The 27,821-nt window shown below is 36.7% G+C and overlaps 1 protein-coding gene across 12 annotated transcripts in view; it reads left to right on the top strand.

Annotated features, from left to right (window-relative positions):
• ATXN1 (ataxin 1) overlaps positions 1–27,821 on the top strand; it is a 516,919-nt gene that overhangs the window by 41,112 nt on the left and 447,986 nt on the right. For 10 of the 12 annotated variants that reach the window (XM_072603906.1, XM_072603904.1, XM_072603905.1 and 7 more), the window contains exon 3: positions 12,630–12,694. The exons of the other annotated variants lie outside the window; for them this stretch is intronic. The gene's annotated coding sequence lies outside the window, so the exon portion shown is untranslated. The remainder of the gene's footprint in view (positions 1–12,629; positions 12,695–27,821) is intronic. 12 annotated transcript variants of the gene reach the window in all.

Genomic DNA, 27,821 nt, shown 5'->3' with positions numbered 1-27,821 from the left:
CCTCTCCTACCCTGGTTTTCTCCTACAATAGCTCTTTCCTGTTCAGCTCAGCAGAGTAAGGCTTGCTATGCTGTCATAGAATTTAAGAACTAGTAGAAGCCTTAGGTCATATAGCCTAGACCCTTCTTTTTACACATGACAAAGCTAAGACCCTGTGAGGTTAATGGATTTGCCTGCAGTTCATATTGTTTTTGGGGTAGAGCCAGGACATGTAGCAACCAAAAGTGGTGGGACTTACCTGGAACACTGATGTTATATTTTGCCAACTGCAAAAAGGGACTGATTGTGAGAGGAAACATAAAGTTGTCTGTTAAGCACAGGCAGTCACCTTTCATCCTCAAATCCTGGAATATTTTGTATTCATGATTCTTTTCCTGTAAGCTTTACCCCTAAAGGAACCTTTTGTCTTCAGTATATTACAGCTTTACTTTTACTAAGGCAAGCAGTGGCAGCTTGGTTTGATATTTTTAAAAGTTCTCTTTGCCATTTTGCCAATTTGAAAATTGTAACAGTATATATTTTAAAAATATTTATTTTAAAGAATGGTGTATGGGTGATAATTTCCTACTGCCCCTGAGCCTGACGAAAAGATCTTGTTCCTTTTGAACGTAGCTTGAACTGTTTCCCCTTAAGCTCCCGATGCCCAACAGAAGGACCTGACTAGATTAACAAAAGTATGCGACCAAAGCAGAGTACCACATATTTAATAAATTAAGCAGAGGGGTAGCCAGTACAGTCTTTTAGTTAATGCTGCTACGTTTCTTCCAGTTTCAGTTCAGGGGTCATGTGATCCTGTAACAAGGAACTACTGACTGGTCAACACAACTCAGGGTACACTGTCTGGGCTGGAAACTTAGAAAGGGAAACTTTTAAACCCTATCACTCTGGTGGAACTGTTTCATTTGTTTGCACAAAGTTAATCGAGACAAATGGTAAGAGTTAGTTGGGATACCCATCATTGAAGCAGTAGATCAGGGGATTTGGGAGTTGTAATTATTTGGAAAGACTTGGCTCTGGATTTCCAGATGGAATTTTTGGTGTGAGTGAATAATACAGAGCAATATGATCCAAGTTTTATTAGAGAAAAACAACCATATACTTAACAAAATATTTGTGACTCATAACTCTTTAGTATCATTTACTGTTAACTTGACAGAAAGTTTCCATTTGATGTCTCATTGCACTTCTTTGCCTGCTCAGCAAATATATAAACACACACCTTTGAAAATGAGGGAGAGGTGATACACTGTGGTTCAACCAGATCATGGAAGGCTAGGTCATGATTTCTGACCTTGGTTCTTACACAACAGTGTCCTACGAGGAAGGGTTGCTTAGTCTGGAACAGAACAAGACAAAAGAGAGGACCTAAGAGCCAGCTTTCAGGTGTCTGAAGAAATTCCATGTGGAAGAAGGATTAGTTTTATTTCTGTGGCCCTCAAAGACAGAAATAGGACCAATACTTAGCATTAGTACCTTGCTTAACAAATTCTTGTTGATGGAGAGATGAATGGAAATAGGTGGAAGATAGAAGCAGGCAGACATAGGCTCACTATAAAGGAAAAACTCCCTAATGTTTATTGCTGTCTAAAAGTGAAATATGTTGCCTTGTCACTGGTGGATTTTCAGGCAGAGTCTGGGTGACTACAAGTGGGAATTCAGGTTTAAGATGGAGATTGGACCAGTGTCTTCAGAGTTTCTTTTGATTATGTGATCCCTTTAATAACAAATTGTGTGTATATTATAGATAACGTCTTTTAGTGATGGTATTTCCTTCTTTCCCAAGTGGCAGGTAGACCAGGGTCAGTCAGTCAGCAAGCATTGTTTTAAGTTTTTTTAAACTTTTTAAACTTAAACTTTTTAAAACAAGTTTTAAGTACCTAATGTGTTCCAGGCATTAAGCATCATACCATGCCTGGCTCTTGTAGTATCACTAACGATGTCTTTGGAAACCAGGTTACTTGAGCCACTTGGTAGAGCATTGGCTAGCTAAACTCTGGATCTACTATGGTAAGCTTCAGAGAAAACATCCTTTGTAATGAGATGTTGAAGGGGTTGAGGAGAAGGAAGTAATGGCAACTATCACTATGCAACTAGAACAAATGGGGATGGTGGTACTATGTAATTCTGGAGCCAAACAGAAGCAGGAGGTGGTATAGTGGTTAGAGTGTCAGGTCTGCAGTTAGAAAGACATGAGTTCAAATCTAGCCTCAGATACTAGCTGTGTGACCCTGAACAAGTCACTTAACTTCTGTTTGTACCCTCCCCTCAAGGTTGTTATGGGGATCAAATGAGATGATATTTGTAAAAAAGCACTTAACACAGGCATGTAGTTGGTGTTGGGTAATTTAGAGTTCTTCTATTTTGCCTGTAAGAACATTCTCCTTTTCTTTATTATGAAATACTGAGTACCTTCTTTGTATATATCAAAGTATTAGAAATTGGCCTCTACCCAAGGTCCCAAAATCTACAACTACTTCTCAGGTTACTCATTTATGACATTTGTCATTTCACTGCTCATTAATATTTTTACCTGATAATATGCTGGGAAGAGGTTGGAGATAAAATTAAGATCTTCTAGTTTTACTATATCAAAACATCATTAATTTTGACCCTCTGCTAATTTAAAATTTGTAATAATTTAGATAGGGTCTAGGCTGAGATTTATCTTCCATCTATGAAAAAAATGTTTGCTTCGCTAATGAGTAGTGTAAATAACATAGAGAAGGGTAAATGTTTAGATGACTCAAGAGAAGAAAACTTTTCAAGTACTTTAAAAGTCTCTGTTGGCATCCAGACAATGGAATAATTATAAGTAATCCTAATCTATTCGTTAAACACTTTGTTAGCCATTAGCTACTGATACAGTATGCACTTGGAAGTAATAAAGCTGCATTAATTAAAGAAAAAATGTAATTGAAACATATTTAATTCTGACCAGCAATCTCTGTGATTTATCTGAATTTGTTTGTGACTGGTAGAAGATCTGATGAATTGAACTGAAATTTATGTGTAAAAGGAAGGTTGAGGATTATTTATAAATTTCACTTAGTCTGTTCTCTATGAGCTTATCTAATTGAAAACTGAAGATTTATTTGGCCAGTAAAATATTGTCAATGTTATTCTTATGATTTGTAAATAACTTAAAGAATATTTTGGTCCAGATCTGATCAATTTTGAATGAACTCTTCTATGCCTCTCTGAAATGGGAATCTGGTCTCCAAGTTTAAACATGCAACCTCCTCTGAAGATATTATATTATTGGGTCAGCAACATAATTAAGAACATTCTTAAGAAATAAGCTGCTCTCAGTCCTTCTCACAGACTTGAAGACCAATAACCTTTTGTCATGTTAGTTTAGACTACAGAGGTAGTATTCCTAGTACCACTCAATGAGAAGATTCAATGTGGCTTAAACATTTTAGAGTTTCAACTAGAAAAAGAGGAGCTTTATGGCATAATATATTAAGAACTAGCCTTGTTGTGAATCAGACTTGGGATTAAAGGTACCTCAGATATTTGCTAGTTGGGTGACTGTGCAAGTTTCTCTTCTCACTTTTCTCATCTTTAAAATGCAGGAGTGGAACTTGACCTCTGAGGTCCCTTCCAGTGATAGGTAGGTAGATAGATAGATAGATAGATAGATAGATAGATAGATAGATAGATAGATAGATAGGTAGATAGATTAGATAGATTAGATAGTGTGACCCTGGGAAATACATTCACTCATGCCCTGAAACAGCTATTTAAAATTATACCTATCCATATGGGAAGAAGAAAGTTTTGTAGTTCTAACTAGTATTGCTAGTTGTATATATGTTGTATAATTATTATTGTTAGTACATACTAATATATAGAAATCATAGCTCTGTTCTAAAACTGAGGAGGAATGTCCTGCTAGGAAAATTATTCTGTGTTTCTCCCACTGGCAAACCCAAAAGGGATTCCATATTTGCATTTCATGCTTATAATTGATATAATACACCCCAAATATTTTATGCCATGTTAATAATGACACTATTCCAAGTGATCAGATATTCTTAATAGTAGTGTATAGTGAGTAGCAGCTGTTCTTATTCTTTATAGTTTAATTGAGCATGGATGCACTGTATGATAGTGAATCTTAACAGAATTCCTTAAGTCCATTTCTCTAGTGCCAATCTGTGGGGGATTCCCTTGCCCTTTACCTTCTTTACCCTACCTTCTTGTTTGCCTGCTGTATTTTCTAAGCAGTGTGTGAGACTGTGACCTGCAGCTCTGCTTGGATTAATGATAGTCATTGGTCTGACTGTGATGGTAGCCCAGCTTTGACACTTTCAAAAGAGAATTAAGAAAATAAGTAAAGCTGCAACTCTTTTTCTAATTAAAATTAAAACTGCAACATATCAAACACAATGGGTTCCTGTAGGGGTCAAGTTTATAGAAAAGGAATTATGAACACAAAAATTGCCAGGGTTTGAGGTCATACTTAACAGACAACTGTATTTCTTTTTATAATTCCTGTGGAAAAAAAGTCCCTTTTTCAGACTTGCAGCAATATTAGCATTCCATTGAGGCAGTGCTTTATCTTGCTGGGGTGATGCAGGTCCATGTGTAACAAACAAAAAGAAACAAGAAGGAGGGGGAGGTGGAGGAGGAGGTAGCTAATAATTGTAATGCACTTAGTACGATGCCTGACACATAGTAAATACTATATTGATATATAGCTTCATTGGTCAGTCCCTGAAGGCAGCCACTGTCAAAAACCAGCTGTGATAAATGAGAGTTAAAGAAACCACATATGTATGTATATATGTATATATGTGTATATATATACATATATATGTATATATATACACACATAGCTGCAGTTCAACTAGAGTTGCTAGAAAGAGGGGCATCCAGGTGTTTGAGACGTGTATTTTAAATCTTTTTTGTTAAAACAATAGGCCTTTGATAAATAAAAACAAAAAACTAAATAGCTATAATAGTTAACATTAATATAGAGTTTACTATAGAGACACTATGCTAAGAACTTTACAATTATTATCTCATTTAGAGAGGCAAGAATGTCAGGCTTGATATTTTGAAGCCTGAGTTCAAATCCTTGCCAGTGACTAGGTATGTACAATCATATACAAGTCATTTCACTTCTCTAACCCTCAGCTTCCTTATCTGTACAATGGGAATAATGATAATCCAGTGCCTATGTCACTGGATAGGAAAGTACCTTCTAATCATAAAGTGCTGTGTAAATGTTAGTTACAATGTGAGTTTGTGTGCGTGTGTGTGTGCATGTGTGTGTACATGGGTGTATGTGTGTGTATGCATATGAGAGAGAGAGAAAGAATCCCATTGGAACCCACTAACTTGGAAAAAGATAAAAACGTTTTAAAAAATTGAGATTTTGGAGCCCAGATATTTTTGTTTTAGTTTGGTTTCTCTTTGGGGACATGACTTTATTTGGCTTTGTTTTGTCTGAGCCAATTTAACCTTGAAATTGAAGAGGTCTGAGCTACTTCTCCATATCTTTTTTTTTTTTTGTCACCAAATTCATTTACATTTTGTTGAACCATTTTCTAGCCTTCATTGTTTTGTAGTTCATACTTTTTTGTAGATGTTTTGTCTCCTTAGGAAATCTATCGTTAACAAATTAACAATCACTCATCTGGAGTGAAAATATGTAATAGTAGCTACTAGTAGTAGTAGCTACTTCTCGAAGTTATGGGGAACTGAATAAACATTGAAAACTCAGGCTGTGTTCTGGAGGTGGCCCTGGAGAATGAGTCAAACATCCAAAAAATACAAGAAGCACATCTTGCAGTAAGAAAGACTCTGGAGACTCATGCAATGAATGAACTGTAATATTGTTCCTTCTCAAACTTGGCTGCTTAACAGAGTAAGGCCGTGGAACAACTTTCATCATTTCCAATTCCATAGACAGAAATTTTTCTCTTTTGACAAGACTTCTCAAAAAAAACCAAAACACTCCTTCAGTTAGCAGATATGTTTTATAAAACTGGGGTGCATTGATGCACCACTTTGATTTGGACATTTTTTTATTTCATTCTTCCACCTAGAAAATGCTCTGAATGATCTGCAAATCAACTCTTGGTGGTGAGAAAAGCATTGTATGGCACAGCATTGTCCCAGAGGTTCATGCCATTAGTTTTCTTTCATCTATGCCAGTGGTCATTTTGCCCAAATTTTGTTTAGGAAAGTTCTTTCCTCCATCGTGACTTCTTCATTTCAGCTAAGATTCAATTGGAGGTGTTAAAATTAAGATACAAGATATTCTTTTCCTGACCTACTATTTTCAGTCATACCTTTCTATGGAAAATATTACCCTCCAGTGGCTGTGCAGTCTGTGGCTTCTGGCTGATTGGATCTACTTGATGGATAGTCTCAAAGGAATTCTGGGAGAATTGACCTCAGCCAGCAAGGGTGGATGGTAGAGAAAAGAGAGCAATTACACCTATTTTATTAACTTGACTCTGTTGTTAAAATAATTTTAAGTATGTTGAAAGATGCTTTGAAAATTGGGAACAGGCTACTTCTTGGATTGCTTTTCACTGTAGCAGGTGGAGAGCTGGAAGCCCAAAGGGCTGAAGAAATTTATCTCCCAGGTTGTGGCATAATTATGGAGCATGCAGTAGAATGCTGGATTCAATACTTTGCCATCCTGTCAGAGTTTTGGCTTGACTCCCAAACTAGAGAGGCGCTCTCACAAGTTGAGGTTTCATGAATTTTCTTTAGATTAATACTGAGGAATCTATTCTTGCCATTTTTTTCAGTTTCTTTTTCAGCAGAGTTTCTTTGAGGTTCATTCTTTTCTCTAAAATTTGAAACAAGATAACCTTCATTTTATAATTTTGAAGATGCAATGCTTTCCTCAGGGGCAGGTAGCACAGTGGACAGGGTGCTGGGCTTAAAATTGAGAAGACTCATCTTCATGAATCCAAATCTGGACTCAGACACATTAATAGTGTGACTCTAGGCAAGTCCAATCTTGTTTGCCTCAGTTTCTCATCTGTAAAAAGAGCTGGAAAAAGAAATGGCAAAGCACTCCATTGTCTTTGCAAAAAAACTCCTAGTGGGGTCATGAAAAGTCTGAAACAACTGAACAACAACAAAATGTTTTTCTCACCTGGTCTGTAATAAACAATTTAAGAAAACCTTGAATCTAAAGAGAATGGTTAAGAGCAGTGGATTTGAATTTCACTAATATGAGAAACATTGAGGAACTTTGAGATGTGCTTAAAACAGGATAACTTCGAATCTAAGAGTTTTATGTTCAACACTGAAGTCATCCAGTTTGAAACTAAGCCTTGAAAAGTCCTCGTTGTTTCAGAACTTCTATGAGAGGCAATATTAGTACAGCCACATTCTCAGTAGAGAATGGAGGGAATATGGATATTGAGATGTAGAATGTGTAAAACAGAAATGATCAATTGATGTTAAATATTTGGTCAAATTCTTTGGCTGAGGGGTTATTTTTTTAATGGCTTTTAGTTTTAGCAGTTAAGGAAGTCATGTTGTCTAAATCAAATTTTCTTCTAAGCAAAGAGGTCCACTCTGTTATTAATTTAAAAAACACATACTAAGAAGTTAAAATTTGTATAATTATCTTAATATGAAGGAGCTTCTTTTCTGACTAAACATTGGATCCTGTTCTGTTGAATATAGGGAATCTGGCCAGGCAAGCTTAAGGAAACTTAGCCTACGCAGGGGAATTTGTTAGATTTTTAAATAAAAGGTTTAGTTAAATGGGCTGTGTACAGCATACTGTGTGGCTATGGTGTCTCATCTTTTGGTACATCTCTTAGGTACAGTTGTCTCTCACTTCTGCTGTAGATACAATCCTAAAAAGTTGCATGTAAAATGATTTTTTTTTGCAAATAACATTTTTTCTAAATACATAAGGAGACCCCACTTTTAAAATAAATTCTCTGCATAATCATTTTATAAAGCATAGAGTCCTTCTTAAATCTCGGTATACTTGTGATTTTTGAACAGGAAAGGATAACATTTAATGACCATATTTAAAAAATAAATTCCTTTCCCTTTAAAAATAATTGCAAAGAATGCAAAGTCTTAACATTTTAAATTGCTTTAGTTCCTAGAGCATGCTAATAGTTAACAATGTTCAATTGCAAACTGTTTTTCTTTAACAGCAGACTGTCAAATGCTGAACATTAAATAAATCTCAAGTATCTGAACCATAGCCTAGAAACATTATGTAAAGCCACCTCAAGCATTATGTAAAACACCTATACTCTTGATTACTAGACATGCTATATTAAAATAACCAAATAGTCGTGTGGGTGGATGCATATGTGTGCCTTCTCTGGTATGAGAAAAATTCTTTTATCATTCTTTTTTTCCTGTTAGCATAGCAGATCGCATCGGGGCAGAGGATGCCACTTGTATATATAAAAATCATCCATCCTGTATGAATGAAGAGTGTGGGAAGGCAGCTGGAAAAGCCAAATGGCCATAGCTCCAACATGTCAAATATACCAAAGTTACTGCAGATGCCAAGTGACAAAATATTAATTTTTATTGTAGTAACCATTGATAGTGTTTGGCAAAGCTGATACAGAATTGAATTCGATTACAGTTATGACTCAAAAAGGCTTTCATAATATGAGATATTTTCACTGCATATAATTTTAGCTTTTTCCCATGTCACTGTGCTTTCTTTCAGCAGAAGAAAAAGGGCCAAGAAAAGCGGTACTTTTAGTGACTCCCTTTTCAGAATCAATTTTGCAGACAAAATGGGAAAGCCTCTCGTTTGTTCTTAGCACATATTTTGCAAGTGTTTCCTTGTGCTTTTCCACATCTAGACATTTTTTTAAATACATTTTTTTCTTAGAAATTTTCAACACCTGGGTTGAGCAGCGAAGGGGAGTGGCCTTTGAGTTAGTGAAAAGGAAAACAGCCTATGTACTTGTTTTAGTAGATTCAGGATATGGTTCTCATTTTACTTTCTTGTAAATTTTCAATTCTTTCCCATTGACCTAACTTCTGGCCCTTTTACGCATTTAGAGGACGTGATTCATATACATATATCTTACTGTTTATTCACAGATACCCAATTCTATTGTACCATTTTGGAGAATTATAGAACAAGTGTTGAGAATTTTCAAATTCCTTTCTTCATTTCATCAACCTTGCTCTTGTGGTGGCAAAATGTGTGAGTTGACACTTTGAGTAAGGAGCCTGATGTATGTGTTGATTAGGGATAGAGGAGAGGAGCATCTGTGTACTTCAGAGAGAAAGGAATGCTTGGATGAGCAACTCTACTACAAATGTAAGACAACTGTTGAGAATTTTCAATCCATGCTCTCGAAATTCTTCCTCATATTTCCATATGCTCTTTAAAACAATAACTTGGAGACATAGGAAAGAACCAGAAAGTCTATGAAGACGATTAACAAATAACTGAGATGGTGTAATAGGTATTAGACTCTGAGTCAGGAGGGCTTGGGTTAGAGTCCCACCTCAACTAGTCTTATTTGCTTTTTGTTGTTGTTGAGTCATTTTTGGTCATGTCTGATTCTTTGTGACCGCATTTGGAGTTTTCTTGTCGGAGATACTGGGTAATTTGCCATTGCCCTCTTAAGCTCATTGTCTAGAAAAGGAAACTGAGGGAAATGGGGTTAATTGATTTGTCCAGGGTCACACAGCTAGTAAGTGTCTGAGGCTGGATTTGAACTCAGGAAAATGAGTTTTCCTGACTCCAAGGCCAGCATTCTGTACACTGTGCCCCCTACCTGCCCCACTTACGTTCTTGACGAAGTCATTTAATAACTCCCCTAGGCCTCAGTTTCTTGTATAAAGTGAGAGAGTTGGAAGGGCCCAGCTCTGACAGTTTATAATCCTATGACCTTGATGGCGTGGATGATGTAACAGTGTGGCTACAATGCTTGTAAGTATGACCTCTAACTCATTTGAGCTTAACTCCCTTTAGTACTTGTTAAAGATTTGTGAACTGATTGGTGGAAGTATTCCTTGAACCAGCACAGATCACGCACAATACCTACATCCCTATTTTACTTGAGTCCTAATGAATTACTGGATAGCCCTCTGTCCAGTGTTTAGTCTTTATGGACCCATAGTAGTACCTTTCCATAGGGGGATGAATGTGCCAGAATTGATACGCCACTCTCATGGCTTTCAAAGACTCAGGAACAAGGCTAGGACATTTTGGAACTCCAAAGAATGATATCATTGGATTTTACTTTAAAGCATTCAAAAATAACATTGTAGGACTTTTCAGCATTGAATTAGTAGGAAATGAAGAGACTCTCCTAATTTCCTGACAGAAACCTCTTGCTCTTTCCCCATTTAGATACTGCTTAGCATGCAGGTCTCTTGACTCCTCATACAGCCAGTGTCTTGCCACTCCACTAAGTTGGCAATCAATTTGATATCAGTGAGGAACTGAATGAGGACCAAGTGAAGTTGCTGACTACTGTCCCTTCTTGTGCATTGTTTTATTAGGAAATTTGTAAGCAGGGAGCTTTCAGGGATTTGGAGATAAGAGGGGGTGGGTAGGTTGATAACCTGCTAGACCTAACAAGCCTTAACACAATCATAAAATGGAAATTAGGAATAATACTTTTAAGAGCAGAGTGGCATTTGCTTTCTCTTTTTTGTTTGGTTTGGTTTGGTTTGGTTTGGTTTTTCTTTCTCATGGTTTTTCCCATTCTAATCCTTCTTTACGATATGACTAATATGAAAATGTTTAATAATGTATATGTACAGCCTTTATCAGATTGTATACCATCTTGAGGAGGGGCAAAGGGAAGGGAGAGGGGTAAAATTTAAAACTTGAAAACTTATGGAAGTGAATGTTGAAAACTAAAATTATTTTTTAAAAGAGCAGAGTGACTACTTCTAAAAGGTTAAATCATTAAAAACAAAATTCCTTTCAGTTAGTAAATGGTGGGTAGTATGCTTAATTTACTGAAGAAAATATATTAGGTTAATTTCTCTAATAACAATATTAAAACAATAGCAATTATGATTTTGGGAGAAAAAAAGAACACGAGTGACAGGAAAAAAGAAAATGCCTGGTTTCTGTGTAAATGCTGCATGAGTTTGTAAAGTCCTTTTAGCTGTCTTTCAAGAAAAGGATCATTAACTTCTTTGGATGCAGTCCTCTGACACCATACAAGTAGAAGGCCAAGAGTTTGAGGCGGACAGGACTTTGACTAATGGGAGAATACGGGATGGATAGTGACATAGAGGTCATTTTCTCTTGCTGTGGAATTCTAGTTATCCCACATTGTGCATAATGAATTCACAGGCTAGCTGGAGAAGCCTTGATTTCCAGATGACTTGGGCTAGGGTCATTAGCCATATCACCTCAGATGCTAAATATGCCTTCATACAGAACATGGAGAAAGGATGTACTGGAAGCAGGAACATAATGGAATCAATCTGTAGAAACCCTTCTGTAGCTAGCCATATAATGTGATCATTTCATGTCAGTCAGTTAGTCAGCAAACTGTTATTAAGGGTTTACTATGTAACAAGCGCTATGTTAAGTATTAGGGATGCAAAGAAAGGTAAAAACAGTTTCTACCTTCAGGAAGCTCCGTCTAATGGGGGAAACAGTTTGTTAGCAACTATGTATAAACAAACAAACAACTCTCTCTGTCTCTCTGTTTCTTTCTCTATGTCTTTCTCTGTGCATGCACACACATATGTGTGTATAGATATATATGCAGTATGTGTTATATACATACACACATGTATATGTACATATATGTACACACATATGTATAGGCTGAAGAAAAAGGGAGAAAAGTGGTGGACATTGTTTCCTGAGAAGTTTAGCAGGTATCAGGACTTTTTTTTGGTTTGTTTTTGTTTTTTGGAAAAAGGGGTATCTTTTTTTGAGGGGAACAACACTAATATTTGATGACCCCTACTGAAATAGATCGATTTTCCTAGAATTCCTAGGTATATGGAGAAGTCAAGACTTTTCTTGCTTTTCCTTGGCAATTTTCAACAAAGAAGATGAAAAGGTGGTAACAGTGTGAAAAAGGAAATAAATGTGTGTGTGTGTGTGTGTGTATGTGAGTCTGTTCTGTGGTGGGGAGGGCATCTTCCTTATGTCCTTTTCACCCATCTGTCCAAATTAATTCAGAATATTTAGTATGCCATGGCAAAAACAAAGATAAAACATCTGTCTGCTGAAATCTCCAATATCATAAAAAAATTATTATAGTGTTTTGAACAAATTAGAAACTTAAACTTTATTCAGAAAAGCTGTAATAGCCACAAGAACTCAAAAGACCTCTTAAGTAGTTGTGGTCTTATAAAATTCTGACTGTACTCAAGAAAAATGCTCAGATAACAAGGTTCTTTTCAGTAAATATAGGATGAAGTCTGTTTGAGGGAGCTATTCTATATACCATTAACACATAGGGATCTTTTGACCATTTATTTTTTGGTAATAGCTCTTTGTGTTCTTTCTGATTGTTCGTTCTTAGCTTGACAGTTACCTGGCAGATGTGGCTGATGATTTTTCTATTTCAGTATTACATGCTTTTTCAAAGTTATTGTCATGTATTACTCTACATGCGTAATAAATCTGAATGCACTAATCAATAATTGTTTCCCTTGACGTTTTTTGACAGTGCTTTGCTATGCTTAGCATCCTATCATGAAGGCAAAATGGGATCTATCAGTCTGTGAAAATAAGGTAAAGTGTCTGTCTCTTTCTGTTCTCTTTAAGTGTATAGATCATGCATATTTACCTTGACCAGGAGGATTTTTCTGATGTGGAAATGCTGGTGGAAATAGATGTGGAATAAAAATAGCAAAGAGTGAATGAAAACAGATGACTTCAGAGAATTAACACCGTCTGCTAAGAAGCATTTGCCTTGTGTATTTGTCTGAGTCATTATATTTCTCATTAACTGGACTTGATGGCATGCAGTGATCAGTGACAGTGAACAATCTAGAATAATTAAAGTAGGCATAGTGATTTTTAAATAGTAATTTAACCTTTTCCCCGTTTCTCTACTGATTGTCCCATTTGGAGATTCCACATGAAATACTGAGCGTGAATGGAAAGACATATAAATGCATATGTACAGATTTATGTTCACACGTATAAAAGGGTATGATAAGTAAGGTTGATACAGCTGAAGACAACAGCAGGGGAAAAATGTTCTCTCTTAGTAAAATCACGGTGTTAAAAATCTTGGCAGCTTTCTTGCTCGTGCTGTAGCTGTTGGTTTACATTTTGATAATTTACCAAAGAGTATATAATATTTAATTCCTGTTAGGGTTGTGCAATAGAACTCAGCAGCTCCAGTAAAAGAGCTCAGATATGAAAATAAAGCACTTCCTCTAGGGACTATCAGCTCAGTAACTCCCTCTGTTTGTCTGTGGGTATGAGCATGACCTGAAGGTTAGAAACTTTGGGAAGGAAGAAGAAAAATGGATCATGTCACAGAGCTAACAGGAAAGGAGATGTTTCACATTCCTGTTTCATTTGTAAAGAGGTGGTGTTTGGCCTTGCATCTCCCTAGTGTGGTAGGGAAGGCAGTCAGTGAACTTCTGATGCCCTCTTTTTCACTTCACCCCAGTAATATTAATAAGTAAGATTCATTATTTGGCTTATTAGGCCGAAATTTTTCTGAGTACTAAGTCACTGTTGCCCAGTAACAGTGGGGGAAAACCTGCTGTCAGTTTCTGAAAGTTTCTGCTCTCCCCCCTTCCCCATTCAGAATGAATTGTAATCCTAAAGATTTGGTTGCCCAAAGTAGTGCATCATGGCGCTGGAACCAGGGAGCACTTGAGCTGCTGCTCATAATTTCTTTGCACTGCTTTTCAGGCTGCTGAATGGAGAACCTAGAGTAATTTTCCTCTTTTGTCTATGCGTTTGAGAAGTTAGCCTAATACAAGGATAAGAACTTTGTCTTTTATCCTTAGGGGAGATTGGGCTTAGTTTTATCATTGTCTAAATAAATCCCTGGGAGAATTAGGTTTCTTAAAATATATTGGTTGCTATACCTGGACTAACCCCATTAGGTAAGGGGATGAAGAGATGTGAGGACATGTGTGTTGAGCATCAGCAGAGGGATAGTCTTGTTACGTTTTAATTGTCTTTCTGGGACATGGGCTAGGATTTCTGAAGGACCTTGGAGAACCCCTAGATCAATTCTTCCTGTACTCAAGCCCCCTCTGAATTTATAGATGGGCAAACGGAGGCACAGATTTGTGATTTTCCACTTTCATATATTAGAGTGAGGACTTTGATCTAGGTCTCCTGATTCTAAGTTACAGGTTTTTCAATAACCACATATTAACACTCTAGAGATTTGTGATTCTTGTAGTTGGTAGATGATTAGCTTTATTGACTAATGAAAATATGACTGTTTTGTAGTTTTTCTTTCCCAAACTGCCTTTACCAATTAAATTCAGCTGGTAGATGGGCAGTTAGGGTACTGAAACAATTTTGGGGAAGTGACAGCCTTAACTGCTGCAGTGAGATGACTCCTTGCCCAGACACTTGTTCGTTTGTTTCAGTCGTGTCCAACTCTTCATGACCCCATTTGGGTTTTGTTTTGTTTGGTTGGTTTTTTTTGACAAAGAGACTGGAGTTGTTTTCCATTTCCTTTCCCAAGTTCATTTTACAGTTAAGAAGACTGAGGCAAAAAGGGTTAAGTGATTTGCTGCGGGTCATATAGCTAGTAAGTGTCTGAGCCCAGATTCAAACTCAGACTCCAAGTCTGATGCAGCCTTGTGCCACCTAGCCATCCAGACACTAGGCAGAGGCTGTAGTGTAGTGAAGGCCAGACCCTGTGCTCCCCTATCATCACTCTTCATGGTAGCCGTAGAAACTTAACAATTGAATATCCAGATTTGTCTACTGTGCATTTCCTTATGAGACTTAGAAGTCTTGGAATTGGTTTAGAAAAGCATCCCCTTAGGAAGAATTTCATTATTGATCTCCATTTCATTAATGATTCTTGTTTGCAGATGCTGAAACAAGAATATTTAGATAGTAAATGACCATTATTGACTCCCATAAGTACTTCATTCAGCAGTACAGTTTGAAATGTGTTCATGTTGGAGGGTTTAAAAGATTGCACCTAAAGATTGCAAAGAAATATAGCCTTTTTTTGTTGTTTCCTTTTCATGGATGCATTTATTGGATGGGTGGACTTGCATTTATATTAGGCTATGATCAGTTCACTTAATCCCCTAAACCTAGTGTTAAATGGATTAAGAGAGGGTGGGAATTGGGCAGAAATGATGAGCTCAAATGGCAGTGTTGAGTTCATACAGACTTAGAACTAGAAGACTAGTCCACACCTCTCATTTTTCATATGAGAAAACTGAGGGCCACAGAAGTCAAATGACTTAAAGCCATATAGACAGAAAGTAAGGAGCAGAGCTGAAATTTGAATTAGGTTTTTGGCTTTCCAAATTTAGGCCATGCTTCGTTATAACATGCTTTAGAGTCACTCAGATTTTGTATGGGTGCTTATATTTGCTTATAAGACTTCCATGTAAGATGAAATGAGACAAAACTAGGATTGGAACATAGTCTAGAAGCTGCTTACTTGCCCAGGTTTAGTCTTTCAAAGTTTCAACTTTGACACTTGGCTTTACATTTTCAAAAACAAACATATATTAGTGTACCAAACCTCCATCTCAGACAGATTGATAAGAAAACTGAATGGGGAGTCAAGATCTGATCCCATGTCTGATAATAACTAGCTGTGTGATCTTGAGCAAGTTATATACTGTCTGGAGGCTAGGGTTCAGTTTTCCCATCTGTAAAAGAAGGGGGTTGAATTCAGTGATCTCTGAGATCCTACCACTAGGATTTTATTTTATTTTTGGTGGCTGGTAGAGGGCAATCATATTGTGCACCAAGTGAGTGTCTGTGGCTTGGAGCAGTGCCTCCCCTTTAGTGATATTACCAAATCACGTTTACCCTCTATTCCTGTATTAACTGGAATTTAGAAAACTGCTTTACACAGGAATACACACTCACATATGTCTTTACCCATAAAGGGAGTTATCCTTTTGTTCCTTTTTCCTTTAAAAAAAATTAGTGAGTAAGCTAATTGTATAGGAATGTCTTAGAAATCTGTTCCTGTAAACACAGGATTTGTGAATTGAAATAGAGGAAGCAATGCTGATCAGCATGATCTTGTTGAAATCAGTTCATACAGTCACATAGTTCCCCCAGAGAGATACAACTGAGATGAAATAAAATCAACCTTTTTTTCCTCTCCATTTTCACTCTGAATGCAGTAAAGTTTAATAGCAGCACATTTTTTTTTTGCTTTTTATATAGGATTAATATTTTTTATTTTTTTTCCATGAGTAGAGATGATTCAGAGAGGGAGAGTTGGGATTAATTGCTTCATCAGCCATGTATATGAGTCATTTCTCAATTGTCTCATTAACCTAAGTGAAAAGAAAAAAAAGTTATTTGGTTCTTGGGGCAAGGTTGATCTTCAGCACACTAGCATACTCTTTAGAAGGGCTTGTGGTCATATTTTCATTCATTCACTAAGGAAATGAAGAGACTGCAAAACCTCATCACACAAATTTGTGTGAGTAGAGGTATAAATGGCAAATCTCACTTACCTCGTGACTGTAATGGCATGTCTGATGTCATAGGTGGGATGTTGACAGAAAAAAGATTTTTTTTTTCTGAAGGGTGAAAAGTAAAAAAAAAAGTATATGTTTGGATGATTTTTCTTTACTGGATTCTCTTCCACCTACTCTTAATTTGACTAACTAGGTAGGGGGTAGTTGGAGTAGAATGGAGAAAATACTACTCCAGATCTCTCCTTTCAGCTATCCAGTAGGTGAAGAAGAACCATTTGATGGTGTTTCCTTTTTTTCACACCCCACACAGTTTCCACTGAATCTTTTAAATGTTTGTTCTCTCTCAGATTTGAAGTAGGGTGGAAACTCTCCTATTACTATAGCTGAGGAGGTCTATCCACAGTCTTTCATCACTCTTCACAGTTCTGTCTTGGGGATTGAAGGTGTGAGTGGCAGAATTTTTGTTTTTGATTTTGATTCTTAATTCGGGTCTGTGATTTTAATATGTGTAGGGAACTCCCAGGATGGACACTCTTTCCATTGGTGCTAATCAGCAAACTCTTCTGTAATGTCTAGGTTTAGAGAGTTGCCTTGGGCATTATGAAGCTAACTGACTTGTCCATCCATGTTCATAAAGTAGTGTGTGTTAGAATTTGAACTAGAAGCCAGACTTCTTTCTACTAACTCATGTTGCTTCTCTGGTAGCAGAAGACATAGATAGATAGATAGATAGATAGATAGATAGATAGATAGATAGATAGATAGATAGATAGATAGATAAGATAGACAGAAAGATTGAAAGATTGATAGACTGATGATTGATCGATTGATGTGTATATGTATACACATATGCATACATACATTTACTGTCTACATGTATACAAATACACACATACATATATACAAACATTGACACACATACATAGACACACATATAACCTCTTAGTAAGTAGAATTTCACATTTCTTTCAGGTCTAGAAATTCCCAGATAGATAAGGCAAAATAAAACAAAATAGAAAAAAGTCCACAGGACTCGGACATGCTGGTTCTCTTTATTTTTTTAAATTTCCAATAAGAAAATTTTAAAACAGAACTTAACCCTTAGTAATAATGCTTTGAATCATACTTTATTACAAATCACAGAATTTTATAGTTTCTCCTTTTATTTTACTTAAGCCTCACAGTACTTTATAAAAGATTTATTTTCATTACCCTCATTTTCTTGATTTGTCAACAGACAGTTTGAGACACTCTTCACAGATCGCTGTAAATTATTGAAAAAGGTCAAGAATTGACCCTGTCAAGAATTGTTCATTAAATATGTGATTTATCAAATTACTTATTTTTATGGAGTACAAGTGATTAGTACTAACTTTTGTGAAAGCATAAAGCTAATCAAGACTAATAAGAAATCATTTTAAATTTGCCTGCACTGGTAAGCTAGTAACTAACCATCAGCAATTATGATATTTCTCTTTAAATTCAGTTCAGCATGAAAATCATGAAACTGCAGTTGAGTAGAAAGTGTTGAAAAGCTGGAAAAGATGGAGGGCCTAGTGACTTATTGAACAGGCATGTCAACCTGATATATCCATAAACAATTTACATTCTTTAAGTATATTAAATTTATATGATCTTTTCTGCATCTTAGATTATATTCCTTAAAAGTATTTGAATCTGTAAAGCTGAACATGGGAGGGCAGTGCGTTAGCACTGTGTATCTTCTAAACTTTTTTCTTGCTAGATTTGTGAGCAGTCCTACCTTTCACCTAGAGCGATGAAGAATAATTGTTTTTTTCATAATTCTCAACATGCGTGTTTTCTAGGAGGCTGAAAATTAATTTTTTTCTGAAAATGGTAGGTCAAATAACTGGTGATCCTACATAGAAGTTACTGAAAGCTAAATAATTTTTTATCATAAATGAGTTTTTTAAAAATACAGGCAATGCATTATTTCTTTTAATAGGGAGTAGTTACATGGAGTAATCCACATCAGTATCCATTTTTGTTTTGTTTTGTTTTGATTTAGAATATACCAATTTTGTTTCCTGACAGATTTTTACCTTCCTTAATTATGCTTAGCTTAGACTAATTTAAAAGGAGTTTGTATTTCATGAGTGAACACCAGCTGGGTAGTGGGGAGGTGGGAGGAGGTGACTCAGATTGTCCTGGATAGTTTGGACAGAATCTTGCCTGAGATTTGAGATTTTCAGCACACAGTCCTGTTACTGGTTATCAAGAACTGGCTCTTAATTGGAGGGGGGAAAGCAGAGGTAAAGATGATTAACATAAATGTTCAATTAAAAGCATTTTTGTGGGGGAAGGAGAGGGGAGTTATTAACCAATGTAATTTTCTGATTGATCCATCATAAAATCCTCCTTGGCACAAGTATTCTCTTTGTCTCTGCCTGTATTCCACTGTAGCAAATCAGTATTCATTGAGTACCTACTATGTACTCAAAATGGTACAAAAAGAAGAGATAGTACATGTAACTTGGATTTGGGAGAGCTTTTATTTCTTCTCTTTTTTTGTCCTTTTATGGTCCTCAAGTACTGCTTTTCTGCCTTATGGCCCATTCGGCACCACCATTGTGAGATGGCGTAATGGTAATGACACACTATGGCTGGGTCATATTTTGCTCTGTGGTTTGTATGCTTTTTCATTTGTTCTTTAAGGACTCCTGTTCCTTTCGTTTTCAAATGGCACTGCATTTGTGGTTAGGCTGGATGTTGGCAGAGATAGATGACAGTCTTAGGTAGTTATACCTGAAAAGTGACTGCTCAAAGAAACCACTCTGGTAGTTTGTATCTGGACCCTTGGGACTGGATCCAGTCATCCAGGAAAGTAAAATCATAGAGCCAGGAGAGAATTGCTAGGTCTTCTTGTGCCACCCACTCATTGTCCAAATAAATGAACAAAATGATGCCCAGAAAAGGAAAGTGACTTGCCCAGACTTGAAGAACAAACTTTTAAAGAATTAAAATACAATAAAATTTAATTAAAATATCATGGTCACAAAGCTAAACACTTGAAAATTTTACCTTTCATGACTGAAGGCATCTCAGTATGTAGCCCTTTTGGGGTGGGGGGGCACCTTTTGGTGTGTTAATAGGTAATATAAATAACTGAAATTGATGTAGTATGTTTTTAAAGGCTTTTCAAGCTGTCTTCCTGAGTTGTCTCCTTTCATCCTCACAACAGCCCTGTGAAGTCCATGCTGCAGGTATCATTATCCTCACTTTGGAGATGAGACTGAAGGTCAGAGAGATTAAATCACTTATCCTTGGTAACACAACTGGTAATTCTCAACAGCTGAAATCAAACCTTTTCTGACTCCTAAGGTCTAGCGCTCTTTGCCTTTTGAATTTACCCGTGAATAGAAAATACAGAATTATAAAGTTTACTGTGAGCTCTTTGAGGGTAGAGACTATGTTTTACCTTTCTTATCCCCAGTGCTTAGCACAGTGCCTAACACAGATAAGGACCGAATGTGTAGGGTACAGTGGCAAGAACTTTTGAGAGGAGAACTGGATTTTCACAAAGGAGGAAATTGACTTGCCCAAAGTCATACAATTTCTTAATAGAAGAATCTAGATTCCATCTAGATTCCTAATTTGTTCCCTACTGCGTGATGTATTTCTCCTGCGTTTTGTTTGCGTTAAAGTCCAAATGAAGACTTCATAAAAATCTACAAAAATTAGGCTTTTATTGACTTCACATGTACTCATTGCTTCTTTGGAGCAGTTAGTTGCAAATAATTGCCTCTATCACTGGTTTTCAGTAAGTTGTTTATATTATATGTGGAAACAAAAATCACAGAACTCTTTTAACCCTTTTGGAGGAAGAAAAGCTCTGAAGAGTCTCCTATTTGGATTATCTTTATTATTACTGTTCTCTCTCTCATCTCTGGAGCCTTTGTATAAATCTGTTTAATGAATCATTTTACATATGGAGTAGAATCACATTGCTCTGGAAGTTCAAAAGAAAAAGAAAAAAAATGTAGAAACTACTAAACCAAGTGTGGGAAGTATTTTTTTGACGGCAAAGTCTTCAAATGCTAAAGATGATTTATGTCAAGAAGACATTTACTTTCATCAGTTTAAAGTATCTTCTTTTTTATTCTTAAGAAATAACACCCCAAGTTTTAGCGGTAGTCAAGGTATTGAGCACAATGGATTTTTATCTGAAGAAGTTCTTAGAGTAGAGGGAGGATAGGAAGAAGTGTTGCATAGTGCCTTTACAAGTGGTTTGTAGCACTTGACTGATTCTGTAGAGTGAAAGCCATTTTTTTTTTTGGAATTGAGAGAGAAAGGAGTGCTTAGTTGCTTAAGTCTGTATAAAAATGACTGAAAAGCCCTGTTCAGTAAACCTTCTGTCCAGTTCCTGGTCCCATGTAGAACAATTGATGGGTGTGTATGTTACACCCAATATTGATCTCCTGATCTAGTGGATATTTGAGAGTGATTTTGAAAGCTGAGATAAAAACTCCTCTTGTATTTATTCTAGCAATTCTGTCCATGTAATGTGTATATTTTTATTTATTTGTGTGTGTATACCCATACATAATATATGTATTATGTGTATGTATATATACATGTATCTGTACATATATTCACACACATATACATATATACACAGATATCTATATGTGGACATATGTGTATAGACATACACCTGTGTGTATATATACACATATGTATATATGTGTGTATGTATATGAGTGTGTATTCCACACCTGTGACTTCACCCACATTAGGACATTAAGATCTTTCATTGTGGAAACTCCCTTTACCAAGGCAGCCAAGCAATAGTTCTGTAGCTAATGAGGGACTTATTATACACAGAGGTCAATGTTGTTCTCCTCTCTCCAATTCAGTCTGTTACTCATGACAGATTGAGAAGTTGTTCCTTCCACGTTTAGACTCCATTCAGACACTGCTCTTTTCAAGTAAAGTCCTGCCACCAAACTCTTTATTTTTTTCTTTGTGTGCTGCTGTTTATATTGGGAGGAGATTTTAAAAGTACATTGGCTTTCCTCAAGATTCAGATAGGTTTTCATTCAGTTTCCTTCCTTCCTGAGACATGTTTCCCACTTGGAAATGAAGGGGAAAGTCAGTGAAGCAGACTTTTGCAGCTACAAGCTATGATTGGCTTATTACCTTACTTACACCCTTAGGGCCCATCCTCATTTTAAATTCCCTTTAAATCCTTTATCTAGCAACTCCTGAAATTCAAATCCTTGAGGAGAGGCTCCATCTTCTCATGCCCACATCAAAGGTCTATAGGAGGTGATCAGAAAACTACGCTCAGGAGGATGAATGAAAGCCATCTTTGGGACAGCCATAGCAGCAGACACACTAAAAAGAGCTGGATTTGTTTTGTTGTAGTTCTGTAAATGGCAAAGATTCAGTCATTATCCAGGATTTCCACCCTGAACCCTTCCTATTACTGGAGCCTCCTGTTAAAGCTAAACCACCCAACTTGGTTTTCAGCCCTCTGTCAGCCCTCTGGGTACCAATGGTTTGGTCCACATTTTCATCCAGCAAGCGGGCCAATGGTAAAAGAAGAGTTAAGAGCATAGAAAAGAAATGCAAGAAGAAAATAACAATGGAGTCAGAACTGGGAGTGCTCTGGTCTACACCCCATATAGATCCACCCTCAGCTTGCCAGAACTAATACTGAGACGGTCCAGCCTTCATTCTTCCTGGGCTTGCTTTGCTAGAAGGGGAAATCAATGTAAATAAGCCAAGATCACTGAATTTACTTAGGGACTTTGTGAAGAGTTTTCTCTTCTGCTTTACAAGTTTTGCCCTACCACATGTGTCTAATAAAAATGTGATTGAAAAGGAAAGTGAGAATGCATTGTGAGTTTCCATGGGTGGCTTAATAGTTTATTTTATGTCTTAGTATAGATTTTATTTTATTCCGTAGATCATTTTGGTTGACATTCAGTTTTAAAAGTGTTTTCATATGAAGTAGTTTAAGTAGGATTTGTTTTTGAATCTCATTACTTTGCTTTCTTTTGAGACCATTCAAATATATGTGTATGTGTGTGTATGTGTATGTGTATGTGTATGTGTGTGTGTCCTTTTGTGAGGGAAAGAGGGAAAAGAGAAAACAAAGAATCTCGCCAGTCAGAATGAAAGCTGCATATTTGCCCATTTACTGAATTGAGTTTTCTTACTTGACATAAAAGTTATTAGTATATAAAATGACAAAAACCTGAAACTTCTTTTTGGAAAGTCTGGGGAGGCCTGTGAGTGCTTGTTTTAATAAAGCCCAGCTGCGTCTGTTTCTCCTTATCACCTTTCAGTATCTCTGCTGCTGACTCATGTACTGTGCTCTTGCTTAACCCTCCCTGGAAGTCACATTTTGTTTCAGGCCTCTCTTTACTCTGCCCCACCAACAGTTTAGGGTCTTTCAAATGGATGTGCAGGAGGTATAGCCATAAATAAACAAATGGTGAAAATGAAAATCCCCATTTCTGGAGCTTCAGCCTTCCCTGACATGGGGGCTCTTTCTGCTTCGGGTTTCAGATTGAGAGGGAGGGAGAGGGGAGAAAAATGTTTGCTTGTTCCTAAGAACAAACTATTTACCACCTCCGGTGTGAAGGACAGGAAAATAGTTAACTATTTAAAAACTTAGATTTGTAATGCCAGAGGGCCTGAAATTAGCCTGCAGTTTGTTTTAGGTAATAGTTTCAGACAGATGGCTGAAAGATTTTGCTTACTTACTCTGCCCTTTTTTTTTAAAAGGGTGATTAATGGTGAGTAATGGAGAGGCTGTTGCCTCAGTGGAGGGAGCTCCTGAGTGAGACCCATAACTGCACAGATGGATTACAACAGGCATATATTTTGCTGTAAGTTGCGTCTGGTGACTTTCAGAGTTTTGTTGAAAAAATAAATAAAGGTATTTTTTTTTCTCCCCGCTCTCCTCTCCAGAAGGATAGGCCAGAAATGAACTCCTGGACAGTGTTTCTAAAGCAGAACTTAAGGGAACTTGATGGTGTTTGTCTACATTCTTGTTTGTAGAATGTCTAGGACAACTCTACACACAGTGTCCCAAAAGTTTCAGTGCAGTTTTAGTACATTAAAGCTGGGAACTACAAGAAGACTTTTGGGACACCCTGTATTTTAGAGATACTTTTTAAAAAATGTTTGATGCTTTTTTTAAAAGGGCTTTTAGTTGAAATCTGAATAACATTTATTCCATTCCTTATTTTGTTGCTTTGGAGGAGAATTCATAAAAAGAGAGAATTTTGGAGATAGATGAGATTTTAGATCATCTGAACCAGAGGTGTCAAAGAAGCAGGCACAAGCTGAAGGGGGCCCAACAAGATTAAGATGTAATTGGAAATTATTAAACAGAATAGATAAAAATACCACAAAATATAGATAATGGTAACGTAGTTTTCCAAGTCAGTCTGCAGCCTTCAGGCATCCTTATCTATGGCTTAGTGACCCCATTACTACTTGAGTTTGACACCACTGATCTAGACCAGTTCCTTCATTTTAGAGAGAAGTTAGGTGATTTATCCAAGGTCACAGAGTTGGTAGTAAGGAATCCAGGGCCTGATTTTTTGTCTAGTGCTGTCTTGGAGCACATAGATTGAGAAAATCATTGTTTTACTATTTTTAAAAGTTTCTTTTAAAAAATCATTTCTTTTTATCTTATCCATCCTCAAAAAAGTAGAATAGAAATTTTTTTTATAAATTAAAAATCAACACCATAGAACACAAAAGGTGGTTATGAGATCCACTATGAGCTTTAAATTTCCCTCAAATATTGAAGACATCTTTAGAGAAAGAGTTAATGAAAGCCCATTATTGGGTAATGTGTACACATAAAACAATAACTATCCTTTCTTAGGTGTTGGGGAATAAATGTGGGAGGAGTAGGGAGGGGGGAAGGGATAGTTCTATAAGCATTGTGGGACATTTCCACAGAAAAGAAGCTTGATTTCTATCACATGTTTAATAGTAAAACTTCTGCAGAATTCTTGTTAGAATAGAGCCTTTAATGGTAGTGAGAGAGATGTGTTTAGTTTTGTTTAGATGTGACAGTATAAGCTCTTTGAGTGCTCCTTAAATAAAGAACATATTTAATTCAATGAGCACATGGGATTCACATGAAAAGTTTTTCATAATATGGTGGAGCTCGAGGGCTGTGTATTCTTTCTTTTCTGTATTTTTTTTCTCTTGACTATTGAGAGAACCTTTTCTCTTTGCATAGATGATTGTGAAATGGCAGTCTGTCCTGTTTCACCTAAAGCTCCCCAGAAACAAAAATTTGGTCCTAATCTTTAAGGAGATGTATTCTGGTGCAGGGATCACCTTTTGTTCCTTATGGTAGGGTATCCTAGTGGCCACTAGAGCACTACCCCATAGGCCACACTGCCAGCCCAAAGGGATGTCACATGGTTGCTGAGCATGATTTAATCTCTCTCAACTCACTTTTGTTTACCCTATTTAGACCAACATGTTGGATTTGTACAACCCATGTTTAGTTGGATTAAGTGGTTGACTCCTCCATTAAAAAGTCAAATTTAAAAAATTTAAAAAGTCAACCATAGGAAGTAACCCCTCCCCATGTGACTGAATTAGGAGCATTTAGGGGCACACACACTTATTTTTCCTATGCTGTACACAGTAGCTTCCTATGGCCTCCAAGAGCAAATGTAGAATACTCTATTTGACATTCAAATTTGACATTCACAACGTAGTCCACTCCTATCTGTCCAGCCTTCTTATACTTTACTTCCCACCATGTACCCTTCAATCCAGTGATATGGGCCTCTTAGCTGTTCCATGAACAAGACATTCAGTCTCTCTGCTCTTAAGCATTCTTCCTGGCTGTCCCCAATTCTTGGAATGCTTTCCCTCCCCCACTCTGACTGCTGACTTCCTTTGAATTGCAACCAGAATCCCACTTTCTTCCGGAAACCTTCTTCAATCCCCCTTAATTCCAGTGCCTTCCCTTGGTTAATTATTTCCTATTTATCCTGTATATAACTTGTTTTGTATATATTTGTTTGTCTGTTGTCTCCTCCATTAAATTGTAAACTCCCTCATGACCGAGACAGTCTTTTTTTTATTTCTTTTTGTATCCTCAATGTTTGGCACAGTGCCTAGCATATATCAGGCCCTTAAGAAATGTTGATTGAACGATTGATAGAGGAACAGACACCTAGAGATGTAGAAGGCAAGATGTCTCTGGCTGAGAGAAGGTGAGAGCTGCTATGCATATATAATAGTAGACTTGTTGAACTGAGGGCATTTAGTGCAAAGAGTAGGATTAAAGAGGTAATTAAAATCTGTTTTCTAAATATAATTAAATATAGGCTGGAACAGAAGGGACCAGAAGCAGCCTGTATGTGGGAGAAAATAAACAAATATTGAGAATATGGAGCTTATGATGCTTCAGTGACAAGATAGTTAATTGTTCTCGGGAGTTTTTGGTTCCTTCACATTTGTACTAAGTAGCTTTGGAATTTTATGCTTAAAGGTGAAGGTAACTGATTTTCCAGCTGCCTGGAAGATATCTGTATCTAGATGTCTCATTGGTATGTCAGACACATCCAAAACAGAGCCTGCATTTTTCATCTTTCACTTTATTATATCCCATTTTTATATATTCATTTGGTCATGTCACTTCTTAATATAAAACTTTTTTGTGTGTGGGGGGGGGGACTTATTATCTTATTAGTTTGAACTTCCTTGTCTAGTGTTCTGGGCCCTCTACAATTGGGATCTTCTTAACCTTTCCAGCTTTATCTTACTCCATAGAATCTGTATGCTGGTCAAACTTGATTTGTTGAAGACCCTTGCATGCCTTGAGCTTTTCTGCCTGTGTGTCTTTGTTCATTGTTTTCTGTGTCTGTAATCTGCTCCTTCATCTTCCTTCATACTCTCCTCTTGTCCATTGAATTCCTACCCATTCCAAGGTTCATGTTAGTAGTAACCTTTTCTTATCTGACCTTACTAGGACTTTGCTTGCATTTCCGTTGTGTATTGATATTTAATTTTGTCTTATAATTTTGTGTGTATGTGTGCACGTGGGCATGGTCTTTTCCTAACCCATGAGAGCAGAAACTATTTCATATATAAACTTTCTCCCAGGGCATCTCTGCACATGATAGAAGTGCAACAAATGCTGGTTGAATTGAATTGTGCTTTTGTCTAAACAAAGTGTCATTTAGACAATGAAATGGATAGTATGCTGGACTAAAAGAAGTCAGGAAAAACCTAGTTCAAATCTAGCCTCAGATATTTCTAGCTATGTGATCCTGGGCAAATGATTTAAGTGCTGCATGCCCCAGTTTCGTCATCTGTAAAATAGGGATTATAGTAATAACACCTACTTCCCAGGGTGGTTGTGAGAATAAAATGAGATCATATTTCTAAAGCTCTTTGCACACCTTAAAGTGATAAATAAATTATGCCTATTTATTATTATTATTAAATATTATCTCTGTGTTAATTCAGTAGTTAATTAGCTACTTAAAATAAATGTCTTTCATATGATTAGACATGTAGGGGCTGCCACCTGAGTGGAAGCCATGATATCTCAAAGTAACTGAAAAATCATACTTAGAACTTGGGCTCCTGGCTCCAATTATTAGTGATGGAAGTAATATGGGCATGCAGCAGAGGCACGTGGCAAAAAGTACAGCTTAGTATCTGCTTGATTTATTCCAGTCACCTCATTGTATAGATGTGGAAAGTATAGCAGAGAGATAAATTTACCTTCTCAGTGTCACACAGCTAATAAAGGACAGAACTGGGATTTGAACGCAAGTTCTCTTGGTGTTCTTCCAGCATTCCACCAGAGTCATTGCATAAAGGGCCTTGGCAGTGAACCCATCATACCTGTACTTGCTACAATCTGTAGTTTCAAAATACAGAAAGACCTTATTTAATTAGCATTGCTAGATGCTAAAAGAAAAGGTCTTAATTAGAGTCTCTAGTTTCACACTTTAGCACCTGGGTCACCCTGAGCAAGTAAATCACTTAAGCCTAGCAGAGCCTCAGTTTCCTTATCTGTAAGATGGGGATAATAATATTTGTACTTCTTTCCTAGCAGGATTATTATGAAGAAAATACATCATACACTTTCAAGTCATGTAGAAATACGAGCTTACTGTATTTGCAGGTTTCAGATAATTGCTTAAACTTTAAGCACCAAAACTTTAAAAAACAATTGGATAGAAATCTCTCCTAAAAGTGTTTTGGAATTTTCCTTTTCTGCC

This window comes from Notamacropus eugenii, chromosome 4, assembly GCF_028372415.1.
Source record: "Notamacropus eugenii isolate mMacEug1 chromosome 4, mMacEug1.pri_v2, whole genome shotgun sequence".
Lineage (NCBI taxonomy): Eukaryota > Metazoa > Chordata > Mammalia > Diprotodontia > Macropodidae > Notamacropus > Notamacropus eugenii.
Note: the sequence above shows the minus strand (reverse complement) of the source record. Positions and strands in the feature narration are given on the sequence as shown.